The sequence below is a fragment of the Salminus brasiliensis genome, chromosome 6 (assembly GCF_030463535.1).
Source record: "Salminus brasiliensis chromosome 6, fSalBra1.hap2, whole genome shotgun sequence".
NCBI classification, from domain to species: Eukaryota; Metazoa; Chordata; class Actinopteri; order Characiformes; family Bryconidae; genus Salminus; species Salminus brasiliensis.
The window spans coordinates 20,991,456-21,012,007 of NC_132883.1; the positions used below are offsets into that span (position 1 = coordinate 20,991,456).

Here is a 20,552-nt window from a genome sequence, read left to right on the forward strand (position 1 = left end):
GCCTAAACAGGCAACCAACCAGGCCTCTTTGTGACGTTCAAATGTGCTGCCAGAAAACATAACCTTTCTGCACATGAGGCCACATATAAAAGTTAAGGTTCTCCATTTTGGAGGGGAGAGACATGAGAAGGATTCCATTGCTTACCTGGAGCGCTGTTTTCGGCAGCCCATCCACTGATAAACATGGAACTTCTCACAGCATTGAGATCAGTGTTAGTCGGGACTGCTAAAGACTGGTGACTGGTAGAAAAATGATCTGTGAGCACTTAGGCTCAGTTCAAAGCAACGTTCTACGTTACTTTGAAGGATTCCTGATCAGAGACTTTGCATACCAGTATTGAGCCCTGTGTCTTAAGTGGAGAAAAGGGATGACTGAGGAGGAGATAATGCAAGGAATACTAGGAAACTGGCCAGCTTACTGCGAGGAACTGTAAAAACTGTGGAGGATCTAGTCAGAGTTTTGAACATAGACCTTCTCAAGCAAAAGGCTACTGGTCACAAGTCATCAACGAGTGAGGAAGGAAAAACAGCCTTCAAACAGAGCTCAAGACCAGTATGCTACAGTGCAAACCATGCAAGCTGCATCCCTAATGCTGCCTCTCTCAGTTTGCCTCTCACTCTCAAATTGGCCCGCCATCATTGACACGGTAAGCACTCACGCACTCATGAGAGAATCGTGGTGGAGGAGCCTGATGCGACTGCCAGACGTTTGGCAACCCAGCAAAGGACGCACATTCATGCTGACCAATGGGAAAGTACAGATGTGTACATTGCTTGAAAGAGTTGATTGTTGGCAGTGCTCTCATTGTTCATCTTGACGAATGTTGACCTTGTATTTTCATTGATTGGGTTGGACGTCCTCTCAGAAAATGAGATTGTCATCAACTTCAGCAAATTGACCTTCTCTAAAAACTTCTTGAATCCAGAAGAATCCATATACTTACATCTGCACACTGAACAATACACGGCAAAACTCACCTTGATTCAGGAAATACTTGAGTCACTGCGTGAGGCATCTGTGTTTAGCTCTTTCGTCTTGAAAAATGGAGACTGGCAGGTGAGCATGGACCTCTTAAGCATACAGATTACTCACAAAGGATGAGTAACAAAATCTGAATTTCTACATTTGCCGCTTGGACTAAAAACTCTGCAGCTACCTTCCAGCAACTGATGGAACTGATGGATGATACTCGGGGACGTGAAAGGGAAGAAATGCTCTGTATATGCTTTGTGTATTCAAATGAGAAGCAACATCTCAAAGACCTTGATGCAGGATATAGGTTGGACATATGCAAAGACGTTTGGAGACATTACAGAGGGCGTGTTATATTTCACGCCAGAAATATAAGCCATGGACAACAAAGCTACATGGACAGATAGAGTCCACGCCTGTACTAGAGCCTGGTAACATGCTAGGGGTGGACATAATGGGCCCATCCTCAAAGAGCACTAAACTAAAAAAAAGTACATGTTGGTGACCATTGATTATTGCAGAAAATGGGTGGAAATATCTCCAATGATGGAGGCGAAGTCGCCACAAACCACAGCAATCCTGTTAAGGGATGTCTTTACAAGCTTGGGCACATTGTTTACTTGGTGTCAGACAGGGGCGCAGAGCTCCTGAATACAGTGTGCAAGCAATCGGGAGTCATATAGAAACAGACCATGGCATTTCATCAGACCAATATGACGGAGCGTGTCAACCGCACCCTCAAGACCATGATCACCTCCTACGCCCAAGAACGCAACTGATAGTGGGACAGATGGATCTATGCGTTTAGGTATGCCATTAACTCTGCTTGGCAGGAAAGCACAGGCTTGTCCCCATCAGAAATTGCATTGAGCAGGAAGCTGAACGGTTCATTAGAGAGGCTTACACATCAGCCACTTACCCTGAGCATAAGGCATAAGGCATAAGACACCATTGCCAGACAACAGCGACTCATTAAGGTCGGTATTTTAGGTCCGGTCTAACAGATGGCACTCAGCCATTGGATTCTCATAAGTCTAATTGTCTGAAAGGACAAAGTCAAGCGTGTTGGGAGTAACAGATCAGCTGCTTGGAGCCGTAGGCTTAGCTAGAAGTTATCTAGCCTTCTTAACACCACAGCACAGCCAACCGAGGCTCACATCACATACATTTAGACGATAAAGCCTCATATGTGTGAGAACACAAATTTGGAAGAATGGGATCAGGAGTGTTTTCGACTGTTTTCAGGAACATTGAGTAGACTCCTCGTTCTTTCAGTCCAACTCAGCTTCGCTAAACTTGCAATCAGTTAGCACCCACAGCACCCCACCATGTGATTCTCTTAAATGCACATGGGGGAATTAGCTTATTTGGCATTGTACTCAAAAGACACACAAGACAAGTCATAATTTTAAGTTAGCATCAACATTGTAAAATACAGCAGGCGATTACATCGCTCAGGCCTAGCAACAAGTACATTTTGACATCACACATATGCTTCAGAGTATAAAACAACTATCATTTAAACTGTAATTAAAATAAATCACTTAAGTAAACGTAACAGGGTAGCACGTTACTACTCAATTCTGTATCAGTATATGATGCACAGCAGTGTTACACCTCAATGTCGCTGCTCTGTTAGGGATAGGCCTCCAACTGTCCAGCCAAGAGCCCTGCACAACCACCCAAAAAAGACCATGTCAGCAGTGATTGCAGATTCAGCTTCCTCTGAAGAGGGTTGATAAACTGCAACACAGAAGATGGGCTGTATCTGTGTGGCAGAGTATTTTTATCCCACTCTACTTTGTAGAAATGCACATTCAACCACTCTGGAGGGCTTCTGAGTATTAACTGTCTGCTTAAGGTCCTGCCAAAGCATCTCAATCAGGTTTAAATCAAGACGTTGTTCTGAAGCATCAAATCATCCACTCACTATCACACTACCACCACCATGTTTGATTGTTGGTATAATGTTGTTACCCTGGAATTTTCAGTTAGCTTTATGCCAGACAGGGCTCCTGCCTTTCGAAAAGTTCTACTTTTGACTCTTCTTTGATTCATCCGCAAATGTGAGACAAGCTGGTCTGGTTTCTTTTGTGACTTTAGAGGAGTAGTTGTTACTCTCTTGAAACAAATGTATTCACCACTGTTCCATGTTTTTCACCATTTGGAGATGATGCATCTCACTGTGTCTTACTGTCTGTTGAGACCTTTATGTCAAATGGCTAAAATTGTTCAATTCAAGTGATGTTTATATTCAGCAGAGTTGGCAGTAATCAAGCCTGGCTGTGTATAGACTGAATTAGTCCAATTATCAACACAGTTTGGTTAATTGGTTGATTAAGTAACTTGGAGCATTTTCTGTTTCACACTGAGCCATTTAATAAATGAAATGTAAAAGCATCATAGAAAAGCATGTTTTTGTTAACTCAGGTCTTTGTCACTTTTGTCTTTGTTTAAAGACAACATGTAACACAAAATGAAATCAGGACATCTTTTTATGACACTGAGTGCCTCAGGAATATCTCAGGCCTGTTCACTCTAAGTGCCCTTACACTCAGTGCTAAATCACTATACTTGCCAAATCATTTACAAAATTCACAGCCAGCACTTTATATATTGGAAACATTTTTGCCTGAGTAATAAGCAAACCCTAGGGCATTGCCTCTCTCTCACTTTTTCTCTCTCTCTCTTTCTTTCTACCACTCTTACCCTGATTTCACTCTCTCTCGAGTTTTCCTTAGTATAGTCATATTTAGACATAACCGTCAGTATGGCCGTAACTTCTATCGGTTATAAACATTATACACATATATAATGGCCTTAATACCCTTTCAATTATTAATATACAGTCTAGTTCATATGTATCTGGACAGTGACCCAAGTGGTGTAATTTTGCCTCTGTACACCACCACAATGCATTTGAAATGAAACAATCAAGATTAAGGTGTAGACTCATAGGTTGCACAAACAAATTAAACATTTAGGAATTACAGACATTGTTTTACATAGTCTCTTTATTTTCACAGGCTCAAATGTTAATAGACAATTGACCAAATTGACAGAGCAGTTTAATTGCCAGGTGTGGCCTGGCCTGTTCTTATGTGATTTCATAGTAAATAAAGTTGATTCCACATGCTGAATCTGCATCCAAAGAGAAGTGAAGGCAAAAAAGAACCTCTCAAATCTACCAGAGCAATAGCAGTCAGAAGTAGTTAGAAGTGGCCAAATGAGCAGCAACTGAAAGCGACTGCAGTAAAAACCTGGCAAAGCATTTCTAGGGAGGAAACTCAGCATTAATAGGCTCCAGACTTCACACAGTTGCAAACTGCAGGCATTAAACGCTCATATTAGGAATTCATAAATGATAAATGCAATATTGCTTCATTTCAAACCCACTGAGGTGGTGGACAGAGGCACACTGTATAAAAAAAGACTGACAGTGCAAAAAAAAGGACAAAGTCAAGCCTGAGAAAAGAGTGTGCAAATATACTTTTTCAAAGTGGTCATCATCTTAAGCCCTCACCACATTGCTCCAACTAAGACAAAGACCAATGACTTCTGGAAACCTATGTAAGCCAAGATTACATCATCATATACAGACAGCAGTTGAAAATGGGAACATACATCTGAAGCCAGCTGGATGTATAATTCAGTGACTAGCAAAGCAACACCATTTTTCAGAGGAAAACATGCTCTCTTTCCTATCCCCTGCTGACTGGGTCTAATCTCTGCAGGAAGCTTCACAAGCACTATTCTACTAAAGCACGGGAGGAAATCGAGCAGAAGAAGGGGAAAAACACTGGCCAAACAAGAGCTGTCTAAATTATATACTGTAGAGATTGAGAGAGATCAAATCTAAGCATTTTCACACAAACCTCAAAACCTTTATTCGCCAAGAACAGAAGGAACTGTATGTTGGTGTAAATAGTTCAGAAATGTACACAATATCACAATATTGTGAAATAAACAGTTAATGTACAGGTGCATTTATGTTCAGATGCATTATATACACAGGTACAGTTGTGTGCAAAAGTCAGAGAACACCTGAAATTCATTTAATTACGCCGTAAGTAGTATATTTTATGGTAACTGTATAGTGTTACATTTTGTGGAGTCCCACAGGGCTTGGTTTTAGGGCGTATGACACTTTGTGGCAATAAATACTTGTAAGACAAGGGAACTTAAGTGTGGGCCTGCACATATGGATAATAAGGGGTTAAGCTAAGCATGTAGGGTAAGTTATTATTTTTCACGAGATATTCCTGAAGATTCAATTTTAGATAGTCTACTTAGAAAAGGAAGAGGAAACTCAAAGGAAACAAGTGATCACACAGGACTATCCAACTTTCAGAAAATAAATAAGCAGAGAAAAAGACATTCCTAATTGTGCATCGTAAAGCATTCATCTTTGAGAGAAAGAAGAAAATCAAGCTCTACTCGAATGGACTACGAAGTTTCTGTCCACCCTTCCACTGCAAGAAGACAACACTGTGGGTCCAATCAAAAAGTTCCCACTGAGAAAGGAAAACAGACCCAAGAGAGGAACTTAAGGGGGCTTAAGCTGCTGGTGTTCTCAGAACAATGGACTGACCATCTCAGAGTCCAGATCTCAATATCATTGAATGTGTTTGATATGACTTGGATGGTGAGAAACAGAAAACGAAGAATGGACTTTGGAGATATGGAAATAAACTCCTTGTAGAGTTTATCAACTGAAGGTGAATGTCTTGAAAAGAATGGATGCTGTTCAAGGTAAAAAACAGTGCACTCTTAAAAATAAAGGTGCTACTAATGCTTCTTTAAACAACACAACAAAGAATCACTTTTTGTAATGTTTGTAATAGAGATGTGTGAGTATAAAAAAAAACTTTAAATGGGTTAAGAATCTCCCTCATACATCTCTACAATCTCTATAACAAACATGGTTCTTTATGGAACCGAAAGTGGTTCTTCTATGGCGTTGCTATCTGAGTAAATAGTGAGGGATCTGCTACTGTACTTTAGAGGTTTCTGTGTACTTCCTGTCTGCCTGTTGTGACTGGAAATGAAATACATAAAGGTTGCTCTCTGACCTTTGCACGGTACAGTATGTAAATGATGATATGTACAGGTGCTTTATAAATAGGATGTGAATGTACTGTAAATGTGTACAGTAAAGGTGTTGCTGCATCTTTAACTGCATGTGCACTGCAAACTATGAATAGCATTCTAAGAATGTCAGGTACCTGGTATTTTTTCTCCTTTCACATGATTCTATGAAATAACAAATCCAACGCGAGACTGTTACAGTAAGAAAAAGATATTTGTAAAATACTTGTGAAATGTAATATTGAATAAAATGGCCATGACAATGATTGGTTTCAAATCTGCTCTTTTATTGGCTTGAATTAAAGTGCTAACCACTATGAAACCAGGTGTCAATGCTCTGCAAGTCTCCTGGGCTTTGATTGACATTTTCTGTAATTGAAGTGGCTTGACAACAACAGGGAAGTGTTTTGAGTGATCCACTCTCAAACAGATTTGCAACACTTAAAGGGCATGAGTTATCGCAGTCAAAAGCTGCTGCATGCTGTTGCGTCTAATAAACCGTTGACTACTTATTAAGCCATTGTTTTAGGTAAACAGGCAGTGGGCAGGAAGCGTAAGTGCTTGTACATTTGCATCACTCTTCTTTAGAGGTTCAAATTAGGGCTGCACAATATATCATTTTAGCATTGCCATTGCAATGTGTGCATGCGCAATGGTCACATCGCAGGACAAGCAATTTCAAATGATATCAGATATCATGGCAAACTTTGTTTAAAAGAAAATCCATGCTGTTCTGTACTGCTTTATTTTCCCAATATCATTAATTCTATTCCAATGTCAGATACATGGATTGTAGCAAGTGTAGCATTATTAATATCATAATAGGCCTGCGCAATATTGGGGAAAAAATGACACTGTGATATTTTGTTGTTCTGCGATACATATATAGCGTTATTTAAAAAAAAAAAAGGAATTATGACCAGATTTCTCCAGAAGTCAATGATCCTACATGGCGTGAAATGAATAATACACTCCGTGTATCGAAGACTGTAGTTAAATTAATAGTATTGGGCAGACGGTAGATCCTTCATGGAAAATCAAGCAAGTTGTAGCAGATGTGTATGATTTAATAGGTCTTGCGTGACATTGCACATCCTGCAGTGTGACTATTTTACATGTGGACATTGATGATGCTGGCGATGCTGAAACGATAAATGGTGCAGCCCTATATCATGTTGGATCTTTGATTTCTGGTGAATTCTGGTGAAATCTGGGTAGAAATTCTGTATTTTTTAAATATAGCTAAATATATCACAGAAAAAATGCAATGTCAGTTTTTTCTGAAGTCGTACAGCCCTAGTCTAACTCATATCAATTGAACATTGATATTTTGACAGATAATGTAATAAATCAAAGTATTTAATTGACTTTTTAATTGACATTTCATTTTAGGTTGGATGATCCTTCCTCTCCCCCTTTACTCTGTGTAATGTTAGTCAGTTTAAGTGTTTGTTAGCTGTGGTCTCCTCCAAGCAGTGAGCTGTTCAATGACACTGCAATAGCAGCAGTCCAAAAAAGCACACACTAGCCTTCATAGACCTGGTAATATGGTCTAATAAGTTCTAACTAGTAGGTGGGAACTGCAAATGACTAAAATTGGGGTGAAAACTATGTTAAAATAATAGCAAAACACTTTTTCTCACATTTTACACATTTTGCTCACATTTTACAGCACAGATCCTGGTTCCTATGACTACCACTGTAAAGAAAAAAAAGAAAACCCTTTTGGTTCTTTAAAGAACCATTTTAGAAACATGGCCCCAAAATAGAGAGTTCTACTATTGTTACGAGGATAGTAAGGCTTATTACACACAAGGCGTGTTATTCAGTAACTACAGGGACGTCTGTACAAACCGGTGGGGCTATTCTCTGGTAATAGAAGTATGTAATAGCCAGACCACGAGGAGTTGAAGATCCGTTTAAAATACACCAGATCAGAATTTTTGTTAAGAACCATTCTGGATGACTTTCCTTACATATTATCGATTGAATTCTGCAGAATGTTTTAACAAATCTGAAGTGAGCCTATATATGGCTTGTTCTATATAAATACTAATTCCCTTCCAAATTTTTCTTACAGAGGCAATGTCAACAAAGCTATTCCACCTGCTTAAGCGTGGTGCAAGTACAAAAATCACAGTCCTAAGTGGAATCACTCATTACTAAGACATTGTCAGCAAAATAATTGTTTGTAATGACATTAAAAGAGTGTATTTCCATAGCAGACTAGCTGCATGTAGGACCATCACATCCATGTAAGCAAGCTATAGCATCACTTGAACTGAAAATTTTACCTAATATCATAGCTTTGCATATTTATAAATCAAATGTCAAATAGCTTAATAGTTTAAAGAGTTTCTTAATCAATTAATAAGCCAAAACCACAAAACTGGAGCTGCAGGATGTGGATTAAATAGTCTTTGCTGTCAGTGTCATGCATGGCTAAAACAAAAAAAGAGAAAGATCTAGAAAGAAAATCTAACTGGCATTATCCACTGAATGTACAGCCTAATTCTAAATAAATACAGTTGTTGCTTTTACCAAATCTGTCAAGCAGAGAAGTTTTATAATAAAGAATAATGAAGAATAATTAAACATTATTAGTAGTATTAGTATTAGCTTAATCACTGCTAACTACTTCAATTACACTGGAAGTATTTAACGACACATTACAAGTATGTATTGTTCCATATTCATAGCATGTGCAACCAGGTTACTGGAGTACATATGCAGAGTGTTGCATGGTAAATAAATCTTGCAGAACTGAAGCTGGATACTGGTATTATTGCTTATAACAAATCAGACCTGAAGCATCTCACCAACTGTAATAAGAAACTGTCAGCTGAATCATCTGAATTTTCAAGCTTAAGCCTAAAAATTACAAATTCTCTGAATTGTCCAACCTTGTCCTAAAACTCATCAAACATGGGCTCATCTAAGCAACTGTCTAAAAATCAGAACATAAAAGTAATCAATGCCCACAAGGCAACAGAAGGCTAAACGTGTTTTCAGCTAGCTGCGTCTACAGTGCAGAATGTTATCAAGAGATAGTAGATTATGGAAACCGAGGAGGTCAAGGTGAGATCTGAAAGACCAAGGCCGAAACTCTGGGAGAAGACAAGCAAATCAAGACCCCCATATGACTGACGAGAGCCTGTGGTTTGAGTTAAGAGACTGGTGCACTGTTCAACTGTGCAGAGTTGCTTGCTCAAACATAATCTTGAAGGTTTTTTTTACATTTTAAAAAAATCCTCTGTTTTATGTATGCTACAGAAGATCGATAAAAGCCGGATGAGTTTTGGAAACAAGTGCTGTTGACTGGTGAAAACAGAACTGTATGGCCACAAGTGGCAAATGTGTGTTTGGAGAAACAAAAATGCCTGCATCTCCATCTGTGAAGCAGAGGGGTGGATCTATCATACTTTGGGATAATGCTGCCACCAGTGACATTGGCAATACTGAACAGGTGGAAGGGAGTACCAACAAAAAGAGGCCTTCTGCAGAGAAGAAAGGGGAAAAAACTCCAACTATGAGAATTATATAACTTTTAGCTGCTGCAAAAAGACAAGCTGGGATTTCTGGTGTGTTACTGTCCTGGCTGTTACTGTAAGGTGCCCAAACCTGCACAGGCACACATTGCTGAATTAATTTTTGTTTCATGTTACAAAATACACAGTTACTGTGCATTCGGATTTGATTATCCATATGAGCTGTGTTTACTACTTCTCCGTTTAAAAAAAAGGACTAAATGTGTTCTTTAGCTTTTGCATAAGACTATATTTACACTCACTGAGCACTTTATTAGAAATCCTAATAGGAGGTTTGCTCTATTTGCTCTCAAAAGCAAGCCTCAATTCTCAATTGTAACATGGATTCCAGAACATCTTGTTCTACCACATCTCAAAAGCGTTCCAGTGGCAAAAAAGAGAATATTACCATAAGCTGCTGTTCGATATATGCATAATAAAGTGTTCAGTGAGTGTATAACACGTATACAGTTTAAAAAGTGCTGTGTGATCAGGTGTGTAACAAAGTCTGAGTATTCCATAGTTCATTTATCTACATAGACTACATTCTTTTTTGTGATGCTGCACATCTTCCAGGGACTGCACAATAGCATATTGCCTACAGCAGCACAATGGTAGGGGAAATCCAGCCTAAAACTAGTTATTTGTCAGGCCATGTTATGTAATGTACTGTAGCAGAGCATTGTATGCCTCAGCTTTATCAGTTTTGTATTATTTATGTGTATTTATTTCAGGGTTCTCTCTCAACCTGGCTTGCGTTACATGGAATACGTCTCACTTTAAAATTTAACCATTATGATTTCGCCCTATTTGTTTTCTCTTTTTTTTCTCTTATTTTTACACATTTTTCTTAATTTTTCTCAATTTTTCATAGCCCAGTTATTACGTCCTCTAAACAAACCACAGCTAAGATTGTGGATCAGGGTAAAACATACGTTTTATCTACAACATTTATTAACATATGTTTACCACATCAACAACCAGCATTAAATAAGTAGATGATGTTTAAAAAAAAGTCGTTTGGGGTTGTTTGGGGTTTGAACAATGTTGAAATCTTCTTACATGATTTACAATTAAAATCTAACTGAAAAAAATGAGAAAAGGCTTGTTCTCATATTGAACACCTGATCAAGTTCTCAAGGTCCTATACAAGCACATCCCAAGTATATATATATAGTGATAAAAGCTCATTGTAGTTCATCATTTAATTCTGAAAACTGGTAAACTGATCTTTTAAGCCCTTCTTGGTTTTTACTTTTGATCAGTATTGAGTATCATTAGTAGAAATGAGTATCTCAAATATCTCAAATGATTAAAATATTTCATAAGATAAAACGGACAAGGATGTACAATACCCAAATGTCCAACCTCTAACAATTGTGTTTATTTATACACTCAGTACTTGGCTTGGACTCCTTTACCACAAATTACAGCATATATATATCAGTGCAGCGTGGCGTGAGGCAATCAGCTTGTGAAATACTGAGATATTGAAGCCCAGGTTGGTTTGCTAGTGGCTTATTGAAATTGGCATCTCCATTAAGCTTGTCAGCATATGGATACATAAAGTGCTCTAAAATTTCCCGGTAGAAGCTGCCTTGACTTTAGACTTGATAAAACACAGAATGCAGAAGCAGATGACATGGCACCCCACTCCATCACAGACTGCAGAATTGTCACACTGGATTCTGTGCCTGACTCTAGTAACTCCAGGCAAAATTTACTTTTGCCTAAATTGACTGTAACTGAGCTAAAAGCTCGGGACCAGAAAGTTGCCAGCTCGATCCCCTGGATCAGCAGGAAGCGGAGGCAATGGGGATTTCTCGTCCCTCAACACTGAGCTAGGTACCTAACCCATAACTGCTCCCTGGTCACTGAGATGGCCGGGCCACACCACCCGGTGCTCATGTGCTCATTACAATTATCTAGCAACTAAACTTTTACACTATTATATAAAAACACTGACTACTCAAAGTACTCAATACCAACAATGCTACTCAAGCTGTACTGGGGCATTTGTGGCTTAGTGGTAAGAGCACCGGATTACTGATGACCAAGCTGCGACTGTTGGGCCCTTGAATCCATCACCCTGTCTGCACCCCGGGCACTGCAGTGATGTCTGCCCACCGCTCTGGGCACGTGTGCCCACTATATGACTGTGTGTGTGCTCACTAGTGTGTATGTGTGTGTTCACTGCATGGATGTCCAACAGGTCCAATGATGAATATGGTCGTCTTTGTCTTAAAATTGTGTCCTACTGCCGGAGAAATCAACTAATCTTATTTGACAAAGCTTTCTGGTTTGTTCGAGGTTCAGTCTGATGTCAATGCAGTGCACAGCAGTGTAAACTCGCCCTGTAGAGAAATCTTTCGACAACGATCTCTTAATTCAGAGGATCCAGTGGCAATTTGGAAAAGAACAACTTTTCAAATTCCCATTCAATTTTAATTTTAGAGAAATGCAGACTGGAGTCCCAAAATACGTGCATAGTGCCGAACACACGTTTAGGGGTCTTATTAAGTCTGTATTAAAGAATTCTATATTTTGTGTGTTTTGCATATAACAAAAAAAGGCAATGATCTGACAGATCAGGTGGGGCTGATGAGGACTGGAGCTACAGTCTGCATCCAGGTAGATCTGAAGAGAAAGCTTTAGTGACCATATAGAGGCCATCAAACTCTTAAGTACGGCTTAAAACGGCATTGCTGCTGATGCTGAGTCCCCGACCTGTTGCAGGTCTGTACCTCGAGCCTCAAGTGAAAAATGTCCAACATTAAAAGCAGCGATTTCTCAGTGTCAGACACGTGAGAGGAACTTTTACCCCTTCACAGATGATGTAGCTTGCTACAGACCAGCCATCACTCACAGCACCTTTACTTCTGCTCACATCCTTCGCCCATCGCTCGGTCACGACAGCATCGGTTTTGCCTCAGTCTTAGTCACGACTCCAGGGTAGAGACATGTTCGGTAGCCAGATCTACAAAAAAAAAACCTTCAAGTCGGAGTCGGAGGAGCCTTTTTCCCCCTCAAAGCGGATCAGTTAGGGAGTGAAGCTGACAGTAAAGAAGCACCGGGGGGGATTAGCAGCCACGCTGAATCTCGCTTGCCATTACTAAGCAAAATTCGGGCAAGCCTGGATTCATCGCCATTTCTCACACTTTTACACACCATGTACCATAAAAGCAAACCTCTAAATGAGACACTACGGTCGAGCTAATACAGTATAGTAGTGATCACCAAATACCAGCTCCGTGTCTCTACTGGTGCACAGGGGAGCTGAGGCTGGCACTGTAGGGAAAGATGCTGAGAATTTGAGTGGCTTAGTGAATGGTGGGCTGAAGGCAGACACAGGCAGACGTGAGCTCTTCCTAAACCGCACACCATAAGAACATCAAGCCCGGATTAAAAAGGGCTTGTGACACCAGCGGCTGCGAGGGAACTTCAAGAAAAAGAAGCAGTGGACTGACTTGCGGGAGTTCCTGCCAGCATTCCTAAAGCGCAGCATTAAAGGGCCCATAGCCTGCGCTTTTCTCCAGCACGGGACAGCCTATGACATGTATGGTGTATGTTTTTTTAGAGCAGAATTGGGTCTTTTTCAGTTTGTCAACATGTCACACAAATCAGCTTTACAGAGCTCGGGGTACGAGCCTCTTTTGAGCAAGCCAGTGGCGACGGTGGCAAGGATAAACTCCCTCATATGCTCAGATGAAGAGGAAGAAACTTTGAGAGGAGCTCAAAAGGAGAACCCATCCTCCTCTGATTAACACAATAACCATATTCACTATTAGTGTTGGACACAGATGGAATGTGAGCACACATATGCCTGGTACGGTGGGCAGCCATTGCTGTAGAGATGGTGAGGATCCTTGCACAAGGGCCCCAACAGGCATCGAACACACAACCCTGTCATCAATAGCCCGCTGCTCTAACCGCTGAGCCACGACTGCCCAAAGTCCATGCAGGTAAACAGTCACAAGCACAGTCCTGCAGCGAGGTGAGGTGATGGATCAATGCGAGGCTCCAGGGTAGCAGGGTAGTGGAGAGCCAGGTCTGGCGGTACCGGGACAGGTTGTTATGATTACTGCGTCTTTATATATGATATATGTAAATGAGCTAAGTTGTGCCTCATTCTTAGAAGTAGTGTGGGCTCAAACACTCTTTATAACATCAGCGTGCAGGGAGAGCAGGTGGGCTAGGCAGAATAGGCGCATATGTGTGGGAAAGCTGGTTTCCATCACAGTTGTTTATGTCCTGCTCAGTTGTCAGGACTTCTGCTGCGTCAGACCAGCTGCCACTCACCAGGCTCCCCCATCACATCATATCATATATTATAATTATGCTGCATGTTGGTTCGGGGACTTTGATCAATCATTTATGAATAGTTCTGACTAGTCTTAGTTCCTCCCAAGGTTTCTTCCTCCAGCTCTACTAATACGCTATACTAATACATTTGATTTGATTTGAATTATTTAGTGTTCGCACTTAGCAATGTGTGTGTGTGTATTTCTTTATGCCTGCTGGCTTCTTTCTCTTTACTTTCTTTCTATTATCTAGAGGCAACAAATGAGTTGTAACTTGTCTCTTTACCTGTGGCTATATGGAGAGACAGATAGGGAGAGGGATAGGGAGAAGGAGAGAGGCAGTAGGGAGGGATGGGGAGGGGGGGCGGGAGGTGGTGAGTGCTGTGGAGATATGCTGTTTCCATAGAAATAAGTCTCATCCGTCAGCCGTCACCTTAGCTCCTTTTACTGCTCTTTTCCTGATGCATTTTTCCACTGCCACTACACCCACATACAGTACTTTTCCATCTCATCGTACTCTATGGGCAGCTGGCCCAAAACACTGCAAAACAACTCCGAATGCAGGCTCCGATCAGCCAGACAAGAACAAACTCTTCTACTGTAGCCTGTCAAATATTCAATTCCACTGCATATTTAGCCAAAAAAAAGTAGTGTTTCAGTAGATAAAGTAGCAGTAGTGTTGTGATGGTATTTGTGTGTGTGTGTGTGTGTGTGTGTGTGTGTACTGCATCCAACAGTGAGAGCACCTGTGCTGGCAGTCTCACTTTTCATCTCCTGCTTGATCTACCCCTGTCCGAGCCACCAGCTGCACTAGGCTGCTGAGACTGACCGGTTAGTCTACCTTTTTACAGTCATGATAAAGCCATTACAGTGCAATTGCCAGGTTGAAGTATACAATTAACCACAACTAACCATGCAAATGGACAAAAACTATGTGCTTTCTCCCACACAGACGCTCCTCAAACATGTCCAGTAGCATACAGAGCTCCAATGCAGCTGACCAGTGCTTGGGTTAACGCTGTTGACTGACTCCCAAACCGAGTCTTCACTTGAATGTGACCAGAAGTGACTTACCTCTGCCTGGGGTCTGCTTTAGATGGGGCAGGTTCTCTGGAAAGAAGCCCAAGGGTGATGGGTCTTCTTAACCATCCATGAGCAGGAAGATGAGCCACTTTGACTGGATGCTTTCGTAGGACTCATCTTTCAGACTGGAGCACAGAGTTGTTAAGGAAGATGGAGAGAGAGAAACACTGCGAGAGGAGAGAGCCGAGGTAGAGAGAGGGAGACACAAACTGCATCCCAGAGTAGAGCAGCAAATCACGCTTGTGAGTGTCTCTCTCTCTCTCTCTCTCTCTCTCTCTCTCTCTCTCACACACACACACACACATCTATCCACTCTCTCTCTCCCACCCTTCTCTTGCACTGCAGTAGCTCTCTCTCTCTAATCACAGTAATACATGCAGACTGAGTCACTGCCTAAACTCAGCATTCTCTCTTTTCCTTTGCTTATTGAGCAGAGCATTTATCTACCCTGTAGGGTCTCTAGCGAAAGGAATACTCCAATTTCTCTTCATCTAATCTCTGTCTTACCGTGGTCAATAGAAGCCAATGGGCAGGTGCTAAAGGTAAATACCTCCACATTGGCTTCTGTTATAAATATAATTTGAGTCAATGTGTTTTTTTTTTCTGTTCTTAAACTAGATAGATCTAAATATCACAACAACAATACTAATTAGTAAATAGTCTTCCAGTAGCATTAAACAGCACTGTGAGGGGTTTAAATATGTGTGCCTAGTAACATCGTACTCAAACCATGGTACATAACACTGACATAAGCATAAGCCATAAACCATAAATATGTTAGTCATAAGCTGTTATGACAGATTGTGTTAAGTACCATTGTCATATTACCATTACCGGTAATTGTCATTAGAGAAGTTTGATGTCACAACTTTGCAGCATATGTCATGACAGGTATTGGTAACGATAACACAACACTGTTACATTAATGGATACAGTCTGTCATGACAGTCACAGGTAACGGTAACATGGCACTGTAACATTAATGGATACAGTCTGTCATGACAGTCACAGGTAACCGTAACATGACACTGTTACATTAATGGACACAATCTTTCATGACAGTCACAGGTAACGGTAACATGACACTGTTACATTAATGGACACAATCTTTCATCAAAGTCACAGTGACAATGTTGCATTAATTGACATGATCTGTCATGGCAGTCACTGGTAACAGTAACATGACACTGTTATATTATGGACGAAACCGGTCATGAATCACCAGAAACGGTAAAATGACAATGTTACATTACATGTACATGATCCATTTGGACTGTAACCTATACAGGTAACATGATACTGTCACATTAATGGACAAAATTGATCATGAATTACCAGTAATGGTAACATGACAATGTTACATTAATGGGCACAATCTGTCATGAGAGTCATCAATAATGATAATATGACAGCGTTGCATTAATTGACATGATCTGTTATAGCAGTCACTGGTAACAATAATATGACACTGTTATATTATGGACAAAATATGTAATGCAAGTCACCAGTAATGGTAACATGACAGTGGTAAATTATTGGACATTATCTTTTATGACAGTCACTGGAAATGGTAACATGACACTGTTACATAAATGTACATGATCTGCTTTGACGGTCACCTGTAATGGTAACATGACAATTTTACATTTACTGACATAATCTGTCATGGCAGTCACTCCTAATGGAAACTTGACACTGTTACATTAATGGACACAATCTTTCACGACAGTCACAGGTAACGGTAACATGTCACTATTATATTAATGGACACATCTGTCACAAGAGTCACCAATAATGGTAATATAACAATGTTACATTAATTGACATGATCTGTTATGGCAGTCACTGGTAATAGTAACATGGCACTGTAACATTAAGGACAAAATATGTCATACGAGTCACCAGTATTGGTAACGTGACAATGTTAAATTATTGGACATAATTTTTTATTACAGGCACTGGAAATGGTAACATGACAGTGTTACATTATTGAACATGATCTTTTTTGACAGCCACTGGTAATGTTAACATGACAATGTGACATTAATTAACATGTCACCAGTAACAGTAACAGGACACTGTTAAAATATGTTATGTGAGTCACCAGTCATTGTACCATTCTGTGAAGGTATGTAACAATGCAATAATGTAACAATGTTACATTAATGGACAACACATGACAGCCATGGCTGTTTTAGTGTTATGTAGTAGGGTTCAAGTAAAGTGTCCCCATATGCTTTAATTCATTTGATGTGAAAACAAAATGAAAATGTTATAAATGAGATAATGGCACAACAACACCACAACTATTGCATTGCTACGATAACAGTGGACTAGTATAACCAAACGTGGGTCATGCAAATGGGAAAATCCATTGATACTGTTGTCCATTATAATGATCATATGCCACAGCTGATTCTGGTAAAGACCATTCTTTTTAAGACCATATTCTGACGGTCTGTCCTGCTAATGATCTGTTGTCATACTAACAAGCAAATACAGAAGCTCACTACGTAAGGTGTTCCCCTGATATCCATTTTTTCATCAAGCCTCCACAGAAGGAAACCAGAAATGCAATAAAATTGTAGAAACTTGCAATAAGAGCTATTTTCCAGAGTCAATGAAGAAACAAAAATTCAGTGACACTTTCCCAGGACACAAATAACATATTATGACTCACACATGGCAGCAGCCATTTTCTCTCCATAGTCTCTTTATTTTAATGCTATGTTATGATGTTGTCATTTCAGCCTTGAAATGAGGAATTTGAACCTGCGTCATGCTTTCCTGTATTAACCTCTGAGAATTGTCTGTTTTTATTACATTATTCCAAGGAAATTGGTTTGACGTCTTTGGCGTGAGGACATCTTTTATATTTGCATTTATGACATTTAGCTAATTCTCTTATCCAGTCCTTAACAAGGTTACTGGGCCAATGGGTGTTGGGTCAAGGAGTCTTGCTCAAGGACTTGGTGTATTGGTGTAGCACAGCACAGGCATTCAGTCTCCCACGTGGTGTGGTAGCTCACTGGAAGGTAGTGGTGTTGTCTGTTGTGCCACACCAACCCATATGGACACTATCATCATCGCATTCATTCACGTTCATTCATATTCTTAAAAGGCAATAATTCAGTCACACAGGCAAAGTATTTCAAGGCGGTGCTAGTGAGAACTAATGGTTCTAGTGGAACTAGTATCTAGAGCCTTCTGTGAACCCACACATGTCTTCTGAGCTTTTATATGTGATGTCTAAAATAAATATGCTTTCTAAAGTTGTACCTTGTTTTTCAGAGTCTTTAATATGACCCTCCGCCATGAATTAAGCCAATACCCTTTCTCAGGGCTTATGTAAACCGGTGTTTTTTAGGTATCAGCCAATGTATTTATAACCATGTAACAAGGTAAATGCTCAACTATCAACAAATGTGTCTCACCAGGTTTCTCTAGAATCAAGCATTTGGCATCAAACCAAACTTTGTTTACATCTTTGTGATTCAATTATGTTGACATCGCAGAAATAATTAGAAATCAGCTCCTCCTACATTGTTGGATCACTATACAGGGGTACCGTTATACAGACTACACCATTTACCAGCCATTCTCTACCAACTCCAATGTTGGACAGCTTCTGACAGCAGTGGCATGTAAGTGACACTGGTTTAGTGTGGTTCGAGAGCCACAGGTGACCAGCCAAAAGTAGACCCTTTGGTCTAAGCTTGACCACTGAACAAGAGCTAAAAGATGGCTAAGACGTGCTAAGTTGGCTGGTGTTTCTGATAAAGTGGCCAGTAAAAGTATTTCACTTACTTTTAAAGTAGAGAAGATAGAGAAGCACATACAAACTATTGCAAGAAACTGTGAAACAAACAGGGTTAATAAGAAAAAAACAAAACCTGGAAGAACTGAATCACTTCTTTGGTTATGTTTTGATACAAAAATGGACTGACTTGAGTGTGCCCTCCCTCCCTGCTGATTATAAAGGCCCAGAGTTTTTTAATGGAAAAGAATGGCATCTGTAATGAATTCATTGCCAGCTACTGCTCATTGGAAGCACCTCCAGCTGCTCATGTGGTTGTGTAATCTAAACATCAGTATAAAAAAAAACACACTGAAACAAAAATGGATCACATAGACAGGAGCAAAAGCTCTCCCTCACCCTGCATCCTACTGGTGATGTTACCAGGCAACAAGGCAACAAGGTATTGTGTGTGGTTTAAACCAGTCGCAGGGGAATATGGCGGGCAGTGGAGAAGTGCATTCACAGACGGGATGAGATATTTATCGGATTAACTGAATCGTGGCTTCAAGGAGTCTTTTGGAAACACTCCCACCATACTGTACAACGTAATAAAACAACCCGTTTATAGTCCAGTAAAACTGGGTCCAGTACTGTTAAGAGTTGCAGCGCTGACATTATGTAATGCAGGGGAATACTTTTTTTTGCCACATTCCAGCAATAACAGCACTGAACTGATCTGCGTTTTCTGGTTAGGGTCACGATGGGTCTGAAATCTTCCCGAAATCATTGTCTCAAGTAATCACAGCTTTTACTGAACTCCATCAATTACAGCTCTCACTGGCATTAATATGACGTCAGACAAACTGATCTGCGCACACACAGTGTGTGCTCACGTGTGGAGCTGTGTCCCTGAATAAAAATGTTTATTCTTTGTGAAGAGCAGATTATTATTGGTAATTGAAGCACCTCCACCAAAATAATGTAACATTTCTATGATGTAAAGTCATTTATATCCATCAGTAGCTTAGATGTATCCCTATTCAACAGTCCTTTAGTGCACTGTTAAGGGATTTGTGTGTTATCTTTGTAGAATGTAGAATATCAAGCCATTTGCGTTGGAGCTGATAGTCTCAGCTACACAGAGAAGGGTAATCGAATGTTTGTTAACCCAGTTTGAGCTTTTGTTTTTTTGCAGTTCCACCCATGATGAAGACATGCCTGATCTTGTTATTATGCAATAAAGTTTTTTGTATAGTCCACGTCGCTGTGTTGCACTGCTGAGCTCAACTCTGTCCTCAGTTGTGAATTCTGCACAAGATGTAGAACATCTCCCCCTCGCATACACTAGCTTTACAAGCCAGCAAGGTCAGCAAATGAGACTGAACATGAGGAACACTTCTCAATTTCCTTAATTTCATCTCATTTATTACATTTGTATACTGGGGCAAAACTTAACAGCAGTGTAGGCAGGACAAATGGTCATGCATTGTAATATTGTTTTTATATAGGATTCTGACAGTGATGAGGCCTGGGTGCAAGGATCTGTTGGGGTGCTGACTGTCATCTGTAAGGATGTGCCTCTCTCTCCAAATCATCTCCAATTTGACAGTGTGTCTACTGCCATCATTGTTGAGAGAGGTGTTGTAATGGGCAATTTACAGAACCTACCTCAAGCAATGTGCCTGATCTTGTTTGGGCTGGCATTTGCTTTACACTTGGATTACCCTAAAGTCATGAAAAATACTTATAACTTAATTCAAAGAGTGATGCTTGGCTTGGGAGACTCTTCATCTTCAAGATAAACTACAAACTCTTCAAAATTTCCTGTTGAGATGTTTAGT

General features: G+C 40.2%; 1 protein-coding gene across 4 annotated transcripts in view; it reads right to left on the reverse strand.

Annotated features, from left to right (window-relative positions):
- The window catches only part of citb (citron rho-interacting serine/threonine kinase b), a 66,134-nt gene extending 50,868 nt beyond the window's left edge, over nt 1-15,266 (reverse strand). For 2 of the 4 annotated variants that reach the window (XM_072681966.1, XM_072681964.1), the window contains exon 1: nt 14,964-15,266. The gene's annotated coding sequence lies outside the window, so the exon portion shown is untranslated. The remainder of the gene's footprint in view (nt 1-14,963) is intronic. The other 2 variants (XM_072681967.1, XM_072681965.1) reach the window with 1 other exon arrangement.
- Nucleotides 15,267-20,552: the final 5,286 nt, after the last annotated feature.